General features: G+C 35.8%; 2 long non-coding RNA genes across 5 annotated transcripts; both read left to right on the forward strand.

Annotated features, from left to right (window-relative positions):
* The first annotated feature begins 187 nt into the window (after positions 1-187).
* On the forward strand, positions 188-1,705 carry LOC311067988. Its single transcript, XR_014603322.1, has 3 exons — positions 188-500; positions 596-761; positions 1,518-1,705. It is a non-coding gene; the product is annotated as an uncharacterized lncRNA (long non-coding RNA).
* Positions 1,706-9,674: 7,969 nt separating this feature from the next.
* LOC311068577 lies at positions 9,675-14,359 on the forward strand. Of its 4 annotated transcripts, none has more exons than XR_014603397.1 (6): positions 9,675-10,413; positions 10,595-10,659; positions 10,932-10,987; positions 11,340-11,420; positions 11,857-11,967; positions 13,378-14,359. It is a non-coding gene; the product is annotated as an uncharacterized lncRNA (long non-coding RNA). The 4 variants fall into 4 exon arrangements; XR_014603400.1 differs by lacking the exon at positions 13,378-14,359 and having other exon boundaries at positions 9,675-9,996; positions 10,378-10,413; positions 11,857-12,200; XR_014603398.1 differs by lacking the exon at positions 13,378-14,359 and having other exon boundaries at positions 11,857-12,200.
* The last annotated feature ends 1,805 nt before the right edge of the window (positions 14,360-16,164 follow it).

Genomic DNA, 16,164 nt, shown 5'->3' on the forward strand with positions numbered 1-16,164 from the left:
ATTTTATTTTCTGTTCAAAGTTCCCATAGTTATCGTTTTATTAATATAACTTGAACCTAAATCTAAATGAGAAATGTATCGCTGTAAATTGTGTCAACATGAGAGCAATACCATTGTAGGTTTTACTAAGCATATGAAAGGTCACAGTAATGTTCCACACTGCTGTTTTACCTGTGGTGTACCTGACTGTTCCTGTGCATTTACAAAATTTGCAGCTTTAAGAGTTGTGAGAGGACATTTAGTGTAAAATCCACATTTGCATCTCATATCTCAAGAACACACAAAAACAGTCCACATGAGCTTCTAAATGAAGCAGTTTTTGCAAACTCGCTACAACGTGTGTCAGCCCTGTACATCTCAAGATTCTCATATACTGCATTTAATTACATTGTCATTTACATTTCTTTCCTTTTCTTTTTTTTTCTTTTAGATATCAGCAACAGCAGCTGATGTGGAAAAAAGTTCTACACTTCCAGACTCTCCGAGACTGATTGTCTTAGGTAATGTATGTTCAAAAATCTTTAAATTACTTAATACATTTTGCCTGTTGTATTTTAGTATTTTATAAAGTGTTTCTTATATTTATTATTTTTAGGTGAAATTCTCACTGCAACCCAGTGGATGCTGAGTATTGAGGGTCAAGTGGTTATGAATCCACACCCCAATTTTATGGCTGGATTTGCTGCTTTGTTTGCAACTTACTACAACTTTAATCTGGTGTACCAGCACGAGGCATCCTGCACACTTGAATTTGTTCAAAGGTAACAGTTTACTTAAAGATAAATGTGTATGTTAAAGGATTAGTTCACCCAAAAATTTAATTTCTGTCATTAATTAACTACTGACTGTTCATTTTCGGAACACAAATTAAGATATTTTTGATGAAATCCGAGAGGTTTCTGAACCACACATAGGCAGCAAAATCATTGCAACTTTCAAGATCCAGAAAGGCAGTTAAGACATTGTTAAAATAGACCATGTGACTACAGTGGATCAACCTTAATGTTTTGAAGCCACGATAATACTTTTTGTGCGCAAAAACCCCCAAAATAACGACTTTATTCAACAATCTCTTCTCTTCTGTGTCAGTCTCTGACGCTGTTAAAGTAGTAAACACAGTGCAGCGCTTCCAGGTTCTACGTTAGAACAAAAAGTATTCTCATCACTTCATAACATTAAGGTTGATCCACTGGAGTTACGTGGACTATTTTAATGATGTTTTTACTACCTTTCTGGGCCTTGAAAGTTGTAATGACGTTGTGGTCTATGTGTGGTTCAGAAACCTCTCTGATTTCATCAAAAACATCTTAATGTGTGCTCCTGAAAATGAATGAAGGTCAGTAGTTAATTAATGACAGATTAATGAGTAATTAATTACAGAAATGTAATTTTGGGGTGAACTAACCCTTTATAATACAGTAGTGCAGCGAATGCTTATTGTAAAGTGGTATATTTTCATTAGTCTGCACATGATCCTAAAGCTTCTGCTTGTGTTTTTCTGACTGATTTTTGTGCAGATGTTTTGTTGGAATCAACCCATCCACTGGTACCAAGACAGTCAAAAAAAGTGGAAAGACCTCAGAGAAGAGGAACAACACAGTCAATCCTCATGTGTCTACTCTTCTCAGAAGGCTAACAGACTTTGAGTGGTTAAGCATGTACTGTAAGTTGTCAAATGTATATAAACAAAAAAACTACAGGAGGAGATGTTTTAAATGTTTTAGAGGGAATGTTGTCAATCACCAGCATTTGTGTTGTTTATCACAAACATTTATACAAAAAATAATTAATAAAAAAAAGCAGAAATGTGAGTTTTAACAGGAGATGTGAGTTAACCATAATGCCATTCTGTTGACTGAGCTTAAAGGGTTAGTTCACCCAAAAATGGAAATTCCGTCATCATTTACTCACCCCCATGTTGTTCCAAACCTGTATGAGATTCTTTCTTCTGCTGAACTCAAAAGAAGATATTTTGAAGAATGTTGGTAATCAAACAGTTGATGGTAGCCATTTACTTTCAATTGTCTAGTTACCAAAATTCTTTAAAATATAATCTTTTGTGTTCAACAGAAGAAAGAAACTCATACAGGTTTGGAACAAATTGAGGGTGAGTAAACAGAATGATGACAGAATTTTCATTTTTGGATGAACCCTCCCTTTAAAGGGATACTTCACCGACTTTTTACTGCGCCAAGTCGAAGTGCTTCCAACTTCAAGTGCTATTCCGCCATACATTATAGTTATCCTTTTTACTCGCTTAGAAAAGCGCCACGTTTTATTTTGTGTCACCATACTTGGTCGTGTAACTGTATTTAAATAGGGAAAACGTGGAGGTGTTTGGTTGCTTCTAGCTTCATCTCTGTTTGGATCCTAATGAATGAACTGGTCTAAGCTAAGTGCTATCAAAGTGTCACCGCGCGCTAGAGCGATTGAGTGCGCGCACTGAGATGAGAGAGGTATGTATCAACTCGTCTTAGTTAAGGGAATAACATAGTTTAATATGAAAAAACGGTAGAGTATCCCTTTAACTTTTATTGAACCCAGAATCTTGCTTTTAAGTCTTACAAGTTATTTGTAGTTATTTTGTGACTGATTTTGAAAAGATTTTCTGTACTTGAAAAAGTTAAATTGTTGTTACCAGTCTTGCAGTAATTTGCTTATTATTTTAATAAATATTTTTCTACAACAGCTTTGACTTTGTTTTGTTTTTTTAAATGTTTATTTTAATGCATTTACATCAATATAATGGTAAATAATAGAGTACAGTTTACTGTTAAAATGATTCTTTTCAGCTTTTTAAATGTTAAACTATTCCAGCATCTTCTTGAATTTTGGGGGTATTTACAGGATTTTATTGGCAACTTTATTGGCAGGTAAATACTGTACTTTAGTGAAATTACAAAAAATTGCTGTAAAATATATTTACAGGATTTTATTGGCAATTTTATTGCCAGGTAAATACTGTACTTTAGTGAAATTACAAAAAATTGCTGTAAAGTAAAATACAAGTTTAATTCAATGTTACTGTAAAAAATACTACATATTACTGTATTTCATATACAACAATTAACTGTAAATTGCTTTACAGTATTATACTGTAATCAATTTTACAGCAATTACCAACATTTTTACAGGACTTTATTGGCAACTTTTTTGCCAGTAAATTCCTGTAAATTCTACAGGAAATTTTTTACAGTGTAAGCATCCACGGTACAATCAGCGTCTACGTCACGGCTCTCAGCCCGCCCTCTGTTCGTTGATTGGCCGGCTGTTTTCAGGCCGGAGGAAAACGGAAAGCTCTGACGCTGTCTCAGACTGAGTACAGAAGCGAAAATGAAATTGAGCGGAAGTACGAAGTCTGACGTAGTCAGGCTAATGCAATCGAGCTCTCTTTCCATGAAATGCGAAATACCTCTAGTTTTGTTTTCTTCCAGTTGCGCTCCATTTTTCTGGCTGCTCTCTTAAGGGCCTGAGTGTGCTCGTTGTACCACTGCGTTGGACTATTTTCTTTAATCTTCTTTAAGCGCAACGGAGCAACTGTGTTAAAGTGCTGGAAAAGAGAGAGTTAAAAGTTTTAGGCCGCTGTCGGTAGCCTAAAAGAGGCCTAGAAATAGGGTTTCGTTCCACCAAGTGGGGCACTACCTACTTTTTTTATATTTAACATCAGAAATATATAGAGATTCCTTAGGAAAAAGTTCTTCACACACAACCTTGCAGTTTTTGAGAAAAATGATGCTAAAGGTGCCCATTTTGAAAAAAAGGGAAAACAGGGAATTTTGCACTTTCAAACCTGTTTATCATATAAACCCAAAAATGCCGAATTACCACTTGAAGTACAAAATAAACCAGTTTGAAATGTGTGATATACCTGAAGTTGCTATCTAGGGACAATAAACATGATAAGATTATCAAGAAAACTTCTACTGTAGCCAGGGCCGGGCCGAGGCATAAGCGAACTAAGCGGCTGCTTGGGGCCCCCTCGCCACCAGGGGGCCCCCAATCGAGTTTTTTTTTATTATTTTTTTATACATATTAATTAACTTAAACAAGTGACATAAATGAATGAAAGGATTAATAATTCAAGACAAGAAAATTCTGATTTCATGATCAATATACCTGCCTACAACTGCTGCTGTGTCTGCCAGTAGCATTAACATCCCAATTACTTATCATTATGTTGTTCCAATTCAAAGGTAATATTTGAGGTAAAATCTGAATAACAAATAGAATTAAGCCAAAATATAATAATATTACAGAGCTGCCAACTCTCACGCATTCAGACTCACGCAATTTACACTTTTCACACGCTCTCACGCCACACGATTTTCTCACGCACAGAAAAATCGCGAAGCAAAGAGGACATGGAGACCGACAGACTAGACAGAGCAGGTTAGTTATATGAAAAAAATCTCAGCTCTCAGATTCTGTCAATTTTATTACGAAATTCAAACAATAAATACCGTTTTGGCGTTTGTAATTGTGACGCGACAGATCCCTAGCGGCACGTGAACCGATCATCTCTAGGCTACTAGCTAATAGTAGGCTAAATAAACACGAATGAACAATATTGAAAGAAACAGTACAGCTTACCGAAATGTAACCTATATTCTTCATACATAATATCGATCAATCAATCAAACAAAGGGGTCAATAAAACGGCTGGAGAACAATTATGTCACATAACATTTACCTCAGGAAAGCCATTTAATGACCATAATATAGGCACGTTAGTTGGCTAGAAAAAGAGCTATAGAGAGTATTTTGCTAAATATGTGTACTATATTACATATTTATTATATTTGTACTTATATCATTAAATAAAGTTGTTGTTATTATAATAAAAAACGCATTAGGCCTATATTTAATTTGAGTTATTGTTAACCTTAAATAATACTACCAGCTGATAGGGCTGTCTGTATAGCCTATGTCTTTTTTTTTCTTGAGAAAAATGAACGCCTATCTTGTGTAGCCTACCTAATATTTATCCAAATGAGTCAATATTAAATCAAATCGCAAGAATTGAATTGAAATCGTGAAATTTGTTTCAAGAATTTTTTTTTTTTTTTAACGTAGCTTACCAGAAATTGTACCATATAAACATTGTAACATGTTGTCACTAAACCTAATAAAATTCAGTTTAGTTACTAAAATGTTTTGACGATCACAATACACTTATTGTGATGCAAGTTGTTGTTTTTTTGCAAACCCCAACCCCCCCACATATGAAGGACTAAAAATGACAGAACGAAAAATAAATAAATAAATAAATAAAAGTAGAAATAAATAAATAAATGCAGAAATAATAGTGAAAATAAATACATTTTGGTAATATAAATGGCTATTTCTGTATTTTTACATGTATTTATTTATTTATTTATGCATTTCTATATGTTTTTATTTATGTATTTATACATTTATTTATATATTTATATATTTATTTATTTATATATGTATTTATTTATACATTTATTTATTCCTACATTTATTTATTTCTGTATTTCCACATTTCTACATTTATTTATTTCTGTATTTCCACATTTCTACATTTATTTATTTCTGTATTTCCACATTTCTACATTTATTTTTCCCTGCGCATGTATGCTAATTGACCAATGGCTAAGCCACGCCCCCTCCACTCACTCGGACAAACAGTCAACATTCGGTAACATGCGCTTTGGCAGCTGTCACAGTAGGAGACATTTCACAGGAGGCAATTGATGATTTTTTGGAGACAGAAAGATTATATATCATCTCGATGTCACCAAAAGGGCCTTAAATATGCATTGGAGGGTTATATTAATAATTTTATTGTTGAGAAGGTCGATAAGCTTCAGCTCCAGAACAAAGATTTACAGACAGTTCACAGTGTAAACGTTATAGTTTGGTGCTATTTCGCTTCAAACGCTCGCTTTATACGCGCGTCCTATTCGCTTTGGATTCAAAATGTTCAAGCGTCGAACTAGACGCGGATAGGCGCGAATTTGACGCTCTATTCGCGTTTGGTGTGAGCGCAGAATAATGAACAGGCTGCGATGTCAAGATTGCATTGCTGGAATGTGTGTGTGTGTTTGTGTGTCTGTGTGTGTTTGTGTCAGAGAGCGGGCGCGATCGAACAGTGGAAACATAAAAACATACTCCATTTTGTTCATACAGGACATAATTAAAACTGCAAAGTGTTTAGCCTACTTATATTTGTGTAAAACACAACATTGTACTTTTGTCAAACTGTAAACTCTTGTCAAACTGTAACCTACAACTGTCACCCAACCAAAATCACACACACACGCTGTTTAAAAGGCAAAATGACAAGAAAAAACATAAAAACGAATGAAAACTGATAACCGCAATGCATTGCAATGGACGAGGAAGCAGAGAATGTCTGAGTGTATTGGGCAGAGGCTCTGGTATTGGGTTAGCTATGCGTACTGTGATTGGCTCATCGCGTTTGGGGGCGTGGCTTAGCCATTTGGACAATTAGCATACATGCGCAGGGAAAAATAAATGTAGAAATGTGGAAATACAGAAATAAATAAATGCAGAAATGTGGAAATACAGAAATAAATAAATGTAGAAATGTGGAAATACAGAAATAAATAAATGTAGAAATAAATAAATGTATAAATAAATACATATATAAATAAATAAATATATAAATACATAAATATATAAATAAATGTATAAATACATATAGAAATGCATAAATAAATAAATAAATACATGTAAAAATACAGAAATAGCCATTTATATTACCAAAATGTATTTATTTTCACTATTATTTCTGCATTTATTTATTTATTTCTACTTTTATTTATTTATTTTTCGTTCTGTCATTTTTGGTCCTTCATACCCACACACTTTTAAAACACTTTTAAAAATAACACATTTAATGGTGAATTGTTAATTTGCATACACGAGCAGTAACTGCACTACATGTACATATTCACAGGAATGATTATTGTAAACAAGATTTAATTTTGATTTATTTATATTAAATATATGTCCTATATTAATTTTATTATCATATACACATCACTAAATATCAAGATCACTGTCCTCACTATCAGATTCACACACACACTAACCCGACCCCTAAACCTACCAATCTCTCTCACACACACACACACACACTAACCCGACCCCTAAACCTACCCATCTCTCTCTCGCTCTCTCTCTCTCTCACACACACACACACACACACACACACACACACACACACACACACACACACACACACACACTAACCCGACCCCTAAACCTACCCATCACACACATACACACAAGTCAAGCGTTTTTTGTCTATAAAACGCCGATAGCAGGCTGGGTGAAACCAGTTGTTGGGACATCAGGGTCCGGTACCTCCGTGAAGTTGGCACCCCATAAAACGAAATCATTTCCAAAACTATGCCATTCGTTTGTGCTGCGTTTGTGCTGATTTGTGCCGCAAAAACCAACGTTTGTGCTGGTTTCGTGTTTGAGATATTGAACATTATTTTTTGGGTTGCGTGACGTCACTCTCCACCCCATGTCCTTCAAATCGCTCCAAACCGGTGTCATTCGTTTGTGCTCGGTTTGTGCCGTTAAAACAAACACTGTATCTGTTTTCCTTTCGCAGATATAACAAATTTAATTCGGGAGCTGTGACGTCACTCTCCACCCCACCTCATCTAAATCGCTCCAAACCGGTGTCGTTCGTTTGTACTCGATTTGTGCTTGTTTGTGCCGTTAAAACAAACACTGTATCTGTTTTCCTTTCGCAGATATAACAAATTTAATTCGGGAGCTGTGACGTCACTCTCCACCCCACCTCATCTAAATCGCTCCAAACCGGTGTCGTTCGTTTGTGCTCGATTTGTGCTGGTTTGTGCCGTTGAAAGAAACAGTGCAACTACGATCCCCTCTTAAACATAAAAAAATAAACTTTTTAAGTACAGTTACATAACTGTCCACCCCATATGGTCCAAATCGTTTCAAAACTGTGCCGCTCGTTTGTGCTCGATTTGTGCCGGTTTGTGCCGTTACGATGAACATTGTATCTTTTTCCCCTCCTTAGAAATAACACATTGGATTCGGGACAGTGACGTCACTCTCCACCCCATGCCGTCCAAATCGCCCCAAACCGGTGCTTTTTGTTTGTGCTCGATTTGTGCTGTTTTGTGCCGTAGAAAGAACCATCATAAATTATTCCATTCTTTAGACATCACAAAATCTTTGGAGGAGTAGTAACGTCACGCAAGCAAGCCGCGCTCTCCATCCATCTCGTCTACAAACCTGTCCGGTTCGTTTGTGCTTGCACAGGGCCGCAGCTGTCAGCGTTCTTCTTTAGATATGGGAATGTTTTATTTTAGATTTATTTTATTTTGTGCTATTGACATTTGGTCTTTATATAATCACCAATGCACTACGATATGTAATGTATAGGCTACTGTCACTACTCTGGCTGTAAGCTACGTGTGACTGATGCTTAATTTTGTATTAAAATAAATTAAAATAACCAATAAAAAAAAATTATTAAAAAAATTGTGTAGTGTCTTAAGTTTTCTGAATTAGGCCTACTTTTGACAGCTTACAGTGCCTGTTTGTGCTGTAAAAAGTTTCGTTTGTGCTGCTTCGGTTTTTTAGACATTAAAATCTATTATAATCTTTTATGCTGCATCGGGTTTTAAAATATTAATCACTGAATGTTTGGTCGATTCAAAACGAAAGATTTCGGTTTTTTAGACATTAAAATTATATTTTTAGGTCATTCTGAGGTCACTCAGGTTTCACGGTTTCCACAAACAAAAACATAAATAAAAAAAACAAGCAATGTGTATTAAACATTGATAAAATATAAGAGCCTTTCTTAACTGAGCAGTGAGCACCAATAATAATTGAGCACAAAATCAACATCTTACGATTTCTAAAGAATAATGTGACATTGAAAACTGGAGTAATGATACAGAAAATTCAGCTTTGACATTACAGAAATAAATGTCTTTCGTTTTGAATCGACCAAACATTCAGTGATTAATATTTTAAAACCCGATGCAGCATAAAAGATTATAATAGATTTTAATGTCTAAAAAACCGAAGCAGCACAAACGAAACTTTTTACAGCACAAACAGCCCAGCAAACACAGAACGTTCCCCTAACGTTCCCGTTTGGTTCCCATTTGGTTATTTTTTTGGGAACCAAACAAGAACGTTCTGGGAACGTTCCCTGTAGGTTATTTTTAGGATCTTTGTTTATAACATTAAGGGAACGTTCCCAGAACGTTCCCTGTAGGTTATTTTTAGGTTTAAATTTATAACCTAAAGAGAACGTTCTGGGAACATTCCCTGTAGGTTATTTTTAGGATATATTTTTATAACTTTAAGGGAACGTTCCCAGAACGTTCCCTGTAGGTTATTTTTAGGTTTAAATTTATAACCTAAAGAGAACGTTCTGGGAACATTCCCTGTAGGTTATTTTTAGGATCTATTTTTATAACTTTAAGGGAACGTTCCCAGAACGTTCCCTGTAGGTTATTTTTAGGTTTAAATTTATAACCTAAAGAGAACGTTCTGGGAACGTTCCCTGCAGGTTGTTATTTAATAACCTAAATAGAACCTTCCCAGAACGTTCCCTGCAGGTTATTTTTAGGTTTAATTTTTATAACCTAAAGAGAACCTTCCCAGAACGTTTCCTTGCAGGTTATTATTTTAATATCACTTAGCCTACTATTAACAGGCAGATTACCAACTGACAACGTCGTCAGTACGGTCCCCTAAGGTTATAAGATAACCAACAACGTTCAGATCTATTCGCAATAACTTTTTATTAATGATATTTTAAATTATGTTATATTTTAATTCTATATGTTTATTTAAATGCTGCATGACTTTGAAGTGTTTTAATGCGCATGCGCGTGATCAAACACTGGAGCACGTGCGCTGCGCGAGAGCAGATGGAAACGTCATCGACAACTGACAAACAACAAAACTCCCGTCTCTCGCTGTTGGTTTCACTGCTTTCAGGTAAGTTTAGACAACAAAATCTCACAAATAATACACACAAACGCTCCTGACACATTTCTTACGTGTAATTGACACGCTTCTGTTAAATATTTATTTTAAAGAAATGGTTTTATGTCTTTGAAAAAGTCCGTTAGCATCTACGCTAGCTAACCGTTTTCAAAAGACAACGTTAGGCCTAAGTTACGTTAAGTTGAGGTCTTATTTATGAAAGTTTGGGTTTTTAAACACATATTTAGTGTAGATAACAGTTTTTGATAGTTTTGCTGGTAATTTGTCAATGGGAAGTAAGCTAATTTATTTAGGCTAACCAAAAAAGAATGCACTGTATTGTTAACTTAATCAGTGACGTCACTTACCAATATTGCTAAAATGTGATTTCAGAATAGCGAGAGAAAAAATAAAACTCTACAACAAGGGGTGAGTTATTGTTTAATCATGATGATAATTCCATATGCATTTATTTCACAATATATTATCTTAAGATTTGTATATATTTATCTTTTCTGCATTTCACCTCTGTTCTAGCTTGGTTCCTTGAAATAAACCTATCACATGTAATATTTTTGGCTCTGTGACAAACAGCATGTTATGTTCCTAGATCATCATGCTGTGATGGCCTGCTGCACTCCCTGTCCAAGAAAATCTCTATGAACCATATGACTAGTAAGCAAAACCACCTCAAACATGCAGTGCACTGCTGTCCAAAGGTTTGGGGTCTGTAAGATTTATGCTTTTGAAATAAGTCTCACATTTTAAAATCATTAACCCCAAGTTTTTTTCAGTGAGATTGTCCTTGAGAAGCCTGTAAGCTAAATAATCAGCTAAATAATAGGCGACTAATACAATATTATAATGGTCATAGTTATAATAATTCATTTAACTATTATGATAACATGATATCCTGATGATTACTATATTTTATTTTATTTATTTAGGTCTGTTTTGAATTATGTTGGCCAATGAGACTGACACCATACTGTCCAACTCAAAGGTATTTATGTATTTTTTTTATTTTTTTTATTGATCAATACTGAAATTCTTTGTACTTTTAAATGCGGTTCAGGGGGTCGACAACTTTAGGCAGTTATTTTTCACAGATTTATTTATTTAATGTTTATTTGACAGGGACAAATGCATAGAACATTGCTTTATAAAAAATACAAAGTAGATGCCATGCATACAGGTTTATAGCCATGACTAATTTGCAACCCCTAGATATCTTGGGAAGCTGTGGCTCATACTCTTAGCCTTTAAAAATGTTTGAATTGATATCCCCAATGCAATATCAGGGGGTAAATATATCATTAGAGTTCTTAAAGTTATGGCTTTGCTCTTGTTACCAGATGAGATAAAATCCCTATTGTTTGGCCCTGTATTCTTCAGGACAAGACCTTGATGCCATCCACAGTCAGTAGATGAAGAAGGTGAGTTTAGCCGAATTCAGTTCTCTTTCACTTTTTTTTTTTAGCTTAAACAGACACGTGCACGCAAAATGAAGTCAAAATGGCGAGTTTCCTCTTGTCTTGTGTTTTAAACAGAAAGAAAACGGATGCGTGTCATTTATATTAGTTCTGCGCATTCGTCTTAAAGGGACAGCAGCCTAACGTACCCACAGCTGTTTGTGTCGCCAATGGTGATCAAACATCAAAAGAGAAAATGACTTGTAGCTTTAGCAAAGATACATTAATTTTATAGTTATTTTATTTTTACACTGAAGACTTATTTTACATTTTGATAAATCAATTTCTGTACCTGATAAGTTAGATTTAACTGAAAAACATAATGCACTGCTTATTTCAACTGTGTTTTTCTTCTATTGTATTAATCTATGCTTGTTATCTATTGTAATTTTCTATGCAGGTTCACTCCTCTACAAAATCCCCCCAATAGAGGTTATGCGGAGCGCCCAGCGGTTGAACCGGAAAGAGGTCTAAGCATTTCCGCTTTTCACTTCCGTACACATCTGCAGCGGTAGGTGATCTCTGAGTTTACTGTTAATTTTTGCTTATTACACTAAAATTCTTACTTCTGTTTTAATTAAAATGTCACGAAGGCTAAAATATCAGAAAAGGGAACATCCGAACAGCAGTTTTTGTTGTGTGCCGGTCTGCTCTATGTCGGGGAAAATGAGTAGTACAAATAGGTTCTGTACTCATAAAGTGACGTCAACATCAGCAGTAGCATTCGCCGTCAGGCAAGTGTTATTTAAAGGCACACTATGCAGCTTTCCGTTTTTGTCAAACAGCGACCCCTAGAGTCGCTGTGGAGTACTTGTATTTAACGTTACTGTCGTAAATAGCACTCGCGCAGAGCTGTCTCTGCACTCACGGCCTGATCCCTTCCGCCCTCTATACCGGTACCTGTTCAATAGGATGGAAGCTGTAACGAGTGGAAATAAGGTGTGGCCCCTTTAAGAGCTGCGCGCGCCCTGTTGAACTGTCGTCGGCAGTCTGTGTTGTATCATGTGCACCTCAAACACCCGTATGCGGGTTATTTCAGTTTGATGCTCATTCTTATCCTACTTTTGTTTATCAAGTAAAGATGTGGACGTTAGAACGGGTGACAGACAGTTACACGAGTTCGACTGGGGAATAAAGTGCAAGTTGTGAGATGCCAATTGCCTCCGTGAGTCTGTCTGGCTCTCGGTAATAACTTCATCTGTGAGCTATCCCTATTTCTCCTCCTGACAGAATGCGTTACAAAGCGTCGGACATCGAACAGGCACAGATAACCTCTGAAGATGTCTACTAGTCCATCAAAAAGAACGATATTTACTCGAGTCTGACTCCTTGCTCGGTCAGTCTGCCGTTTCCTTTCTTTCGTCCTCCGACAAAGCTTTCCTAGCTTTGTGTGCAGTGCCGTAAAGCAATTTGTTACATTGCGAGACCTGATATCACGCGATACTTCCTGACACGACCCGCCGCCCCAAAGTTGCAAGGGTGGGTTTTCCGCTCACAGGCGCTCGGGGGATGCGCGACGACCACCATTCAACCCGAAACAAGTCATATAACTATTCCAATGACTCCGAAGCTGTTCGGTTAAGGTAAAAAAGTTACTTAGTGCACCTTTAAATAAACTCCTGATGTACTTACAAACTTTCCAATGCCTCGTTTAATGAGTACAGAACCTATTTGTACTACTGTAGTAGTTTGGTACCATTCTGGGCATTATTAGTGGGGTAATTTACCAGATACAAACCTGGAGCCGTTAGCGCATGCACTAAACCATACGGCTGATATCTCTAAATAAACTCTACATTTTTCAATATTGTGCAGCACTAATATTGAGCATATCTTAAAGTGAACCTGGAATGATAATTTGTGATACCAGATGAGATGTATGTATGATAGATTTTGAACTGTACTATTTTTTTTATTTCAGGTTTTCTGGGATCCCAGCGGAAGGCATCAAGGCATCAGATGTTGGCCTGGACAGATGCACCTGTAAACTACACCGACCTTTGCTTTTGCATGGATGGCTGATTATTACCATGTTCTGTGAGGGTTTCATTATAGCAAAACTGAGCACCTGTGACAGTGGAATTTGTAGGTGTAAAGTCACAGAGATTAAAAAAAAAAAATTGATAGCAGTTTCAAACTTTTTTTCACTTTCTTTCTCATAAACAACACAGCAGTTACAGGTTTTCAAATTCTTCATTAGAGGTGAGACTTATACATAAAAGGTAGAGCGAATTCGCAGGTCAGAGTTCACTAGACTTAAATATTATTTTCTCTGTTTTTTATTTGACTTCAGAGAGAGAGGCTTAATGGGTATCCTTACCCCTATATAAAACATTCCTTTTTTGATTTGTAGTCTGCATTTATTTATATTGCACTATTTATTATTTCAATGTAGTGTTTTGAAATATATACATTTTTCTATACACATTGATGCTGAAATATCTGAATAAATACATGATACCAGCAGCGCTCGTGCTCATATCTCCTACAGCTTGTGATCCCAATTGTGATCCACAATCCCACCTCACTCTTTTCATTTGCTCCAGATGAATATTAATGCCATTACAGGGCTTGAATTTTGGCATGGGATTGTGTGTCCATGTAACGCGTTGTCTTTTTATTTTCTTGTTAAATTTGCAGATGGTGTTGGGAGTTTAAATGTTTTGAGCGGAGTGAAGATTGGCACATTCATGTATATTGTATATAAATGAATACTTTTTCAACTTTATAGCCAAAGTTATAGGCTACAGTTTGCAAAAAGATAGTTTTAATTAAAATGTTTGTGCAGTTTTATTTATTGAAATATTTTCATGTTTGAAATATTAAATGTAAATTACTGTTCCTGAATACATTTTGCTAACGCTGTTTTTAATGACTTATTTTAGGTTGATAATTAAACAATGAATCAACAAAAACATGGATTGTGTGCTGATTTATTTAATACAAACTGATTGATTTACTTATTAATGATAGTTTCTGTAAATTCAATTTATTGTAATAATATATTCATAGGATTCTTAAGTGTTTGAACAATAAACAATGTAGAATATGTTGTTTGTAGACCTATAATTTGTGTACAGGCATATCAGGATGTGTAGACGTTAGGAGAACGTTCTGGGAACCTTTCGGCAACGTTCCGGGAACGTTCCCCTAACCTTCCGGGAACGTTACGAGAACCTTGCGGGAACCTTTCGGGAACGTTCTGGGAACCTTTCGGCAACGTTCCGGGAACGTTCCCCTAACCTATAGGGAACGTTCTATTAACGTAAAGAAAACTTTCCTGGCTAACCAATAGGGAACGTTCTTGGGAACGTTCTGGGAACGTTCTGGGAACCAAAAACTAACGTTCCCAGAACGTTAAATTGTTAGCTGGGAGGCACTGTAAGCTGTCAAAAGTAGGCCTATTCAGAAAACTTAAGACACTACACAATTTTTTTAATAATTTTTTTTTATTGGTTATTTTAATTTATTTTAATACAAAATTAAGCATCAGTCACACGTAGCTTAGGGACTGTTCGTTTTTTATTTAAGGGGCCACCGGAGGAGTTTTGAGATCTGTAGTCAAAAAATACATGACCCTCCCTTCGCCAGCAATAAATCTTTCTATGACCCTCCAAAATGATTGTGAAAAAAGGCATGACCCTCCCCGATAATTTATTGATTACTTCTGGTTTGCGTTTGGCAAAGATGTTCAGATAGCCATTGTTTTTTTTTATAACCATAAACTCCTGCTTTCTCATCTTACTAGGGCTGTAACGATAGACCAAACCTACGATTCGGTTCGTATCACGATTTTTGATTTTAGATTTGAAAAAAAATCTTGTTTTCGGTGCTGATGCCGGTGTGACGCGTTCAACATGTGGGTGGCGCTGCCAATAAAGCATCAAAGCTGTCACAAAGAACCGGCAAAAGTAATTATTATGAATATGTCAAATATAGCAAGGAGACATTTTAATTAAACAAGTGTTTTCTGTGTCGACCGCTGTCGATGCTGACTCGCGATCTTCGCAGAACGCGCCAGAGAGAAATGCACGTTAGCTACATACGGATTACATAAGCAGAGATCAGTCTGTTTTCTCTCGTTTTCAATTGTTCTGTTTAAAAGTAGACATTTCAAGCTTTCTATATATTTATCAGGTCTGTGAGGCAAGTAGGCTACCTTACGCTGAGTTTCGGTTCATTTATGAGACAAGTCTAGTTCACTCGCCGGCGCCTCCGTGTCATGATTATCTATTTTCTACTATATTTACTTCTTATTTATTGAATCCACGCAATTTGTTGATGAAACATTGATTAAAATTAAGATACAATTAATAAAAAACCGAAATTTACTTTAAAGAAAGGCTTTGTGCTTTTTGTTTGAGGTCTCTGTGAAAATTTTAAAGTCGCTCTCAGAACGGTCATGTCCGTAATGGAGAACTGTCACGTCCATAACATTGTTTTTTTTTTTTCCTCATAAATGCGAACACGAAAAATAAAATAAAAAGAATATTTTATGTTCTGTGTGTGACGTTTTGAGGTTTTTGAGTTCTGTTTTATGAATCTGTTTCTATGTTTTCAGTTTCTGTGATCCGTTTTCCCCTGTCTTTTGTGATTTTGGTTTAGTCCTGTTTTCCCCGGTCTGTTTTATTAGTTCATTTGTGTCAGCTGTGTCTTGTTAATCATCCTGTTTGCCTGTGTATATATACCCCAGTGTTTTACTCAGTCT

The sequence above is a fragment of the Abramis brama genome, assembly GCF_963993115.1.
Source record: "Abramis brama genome assembly, chromosome: 18".
Taxonomy (NCBI): Eukaryota; Metazoa; Chordata; class Actinopteri; order Cypriniformes; family Leuciscidae; genus Abramis; species Abramis brama.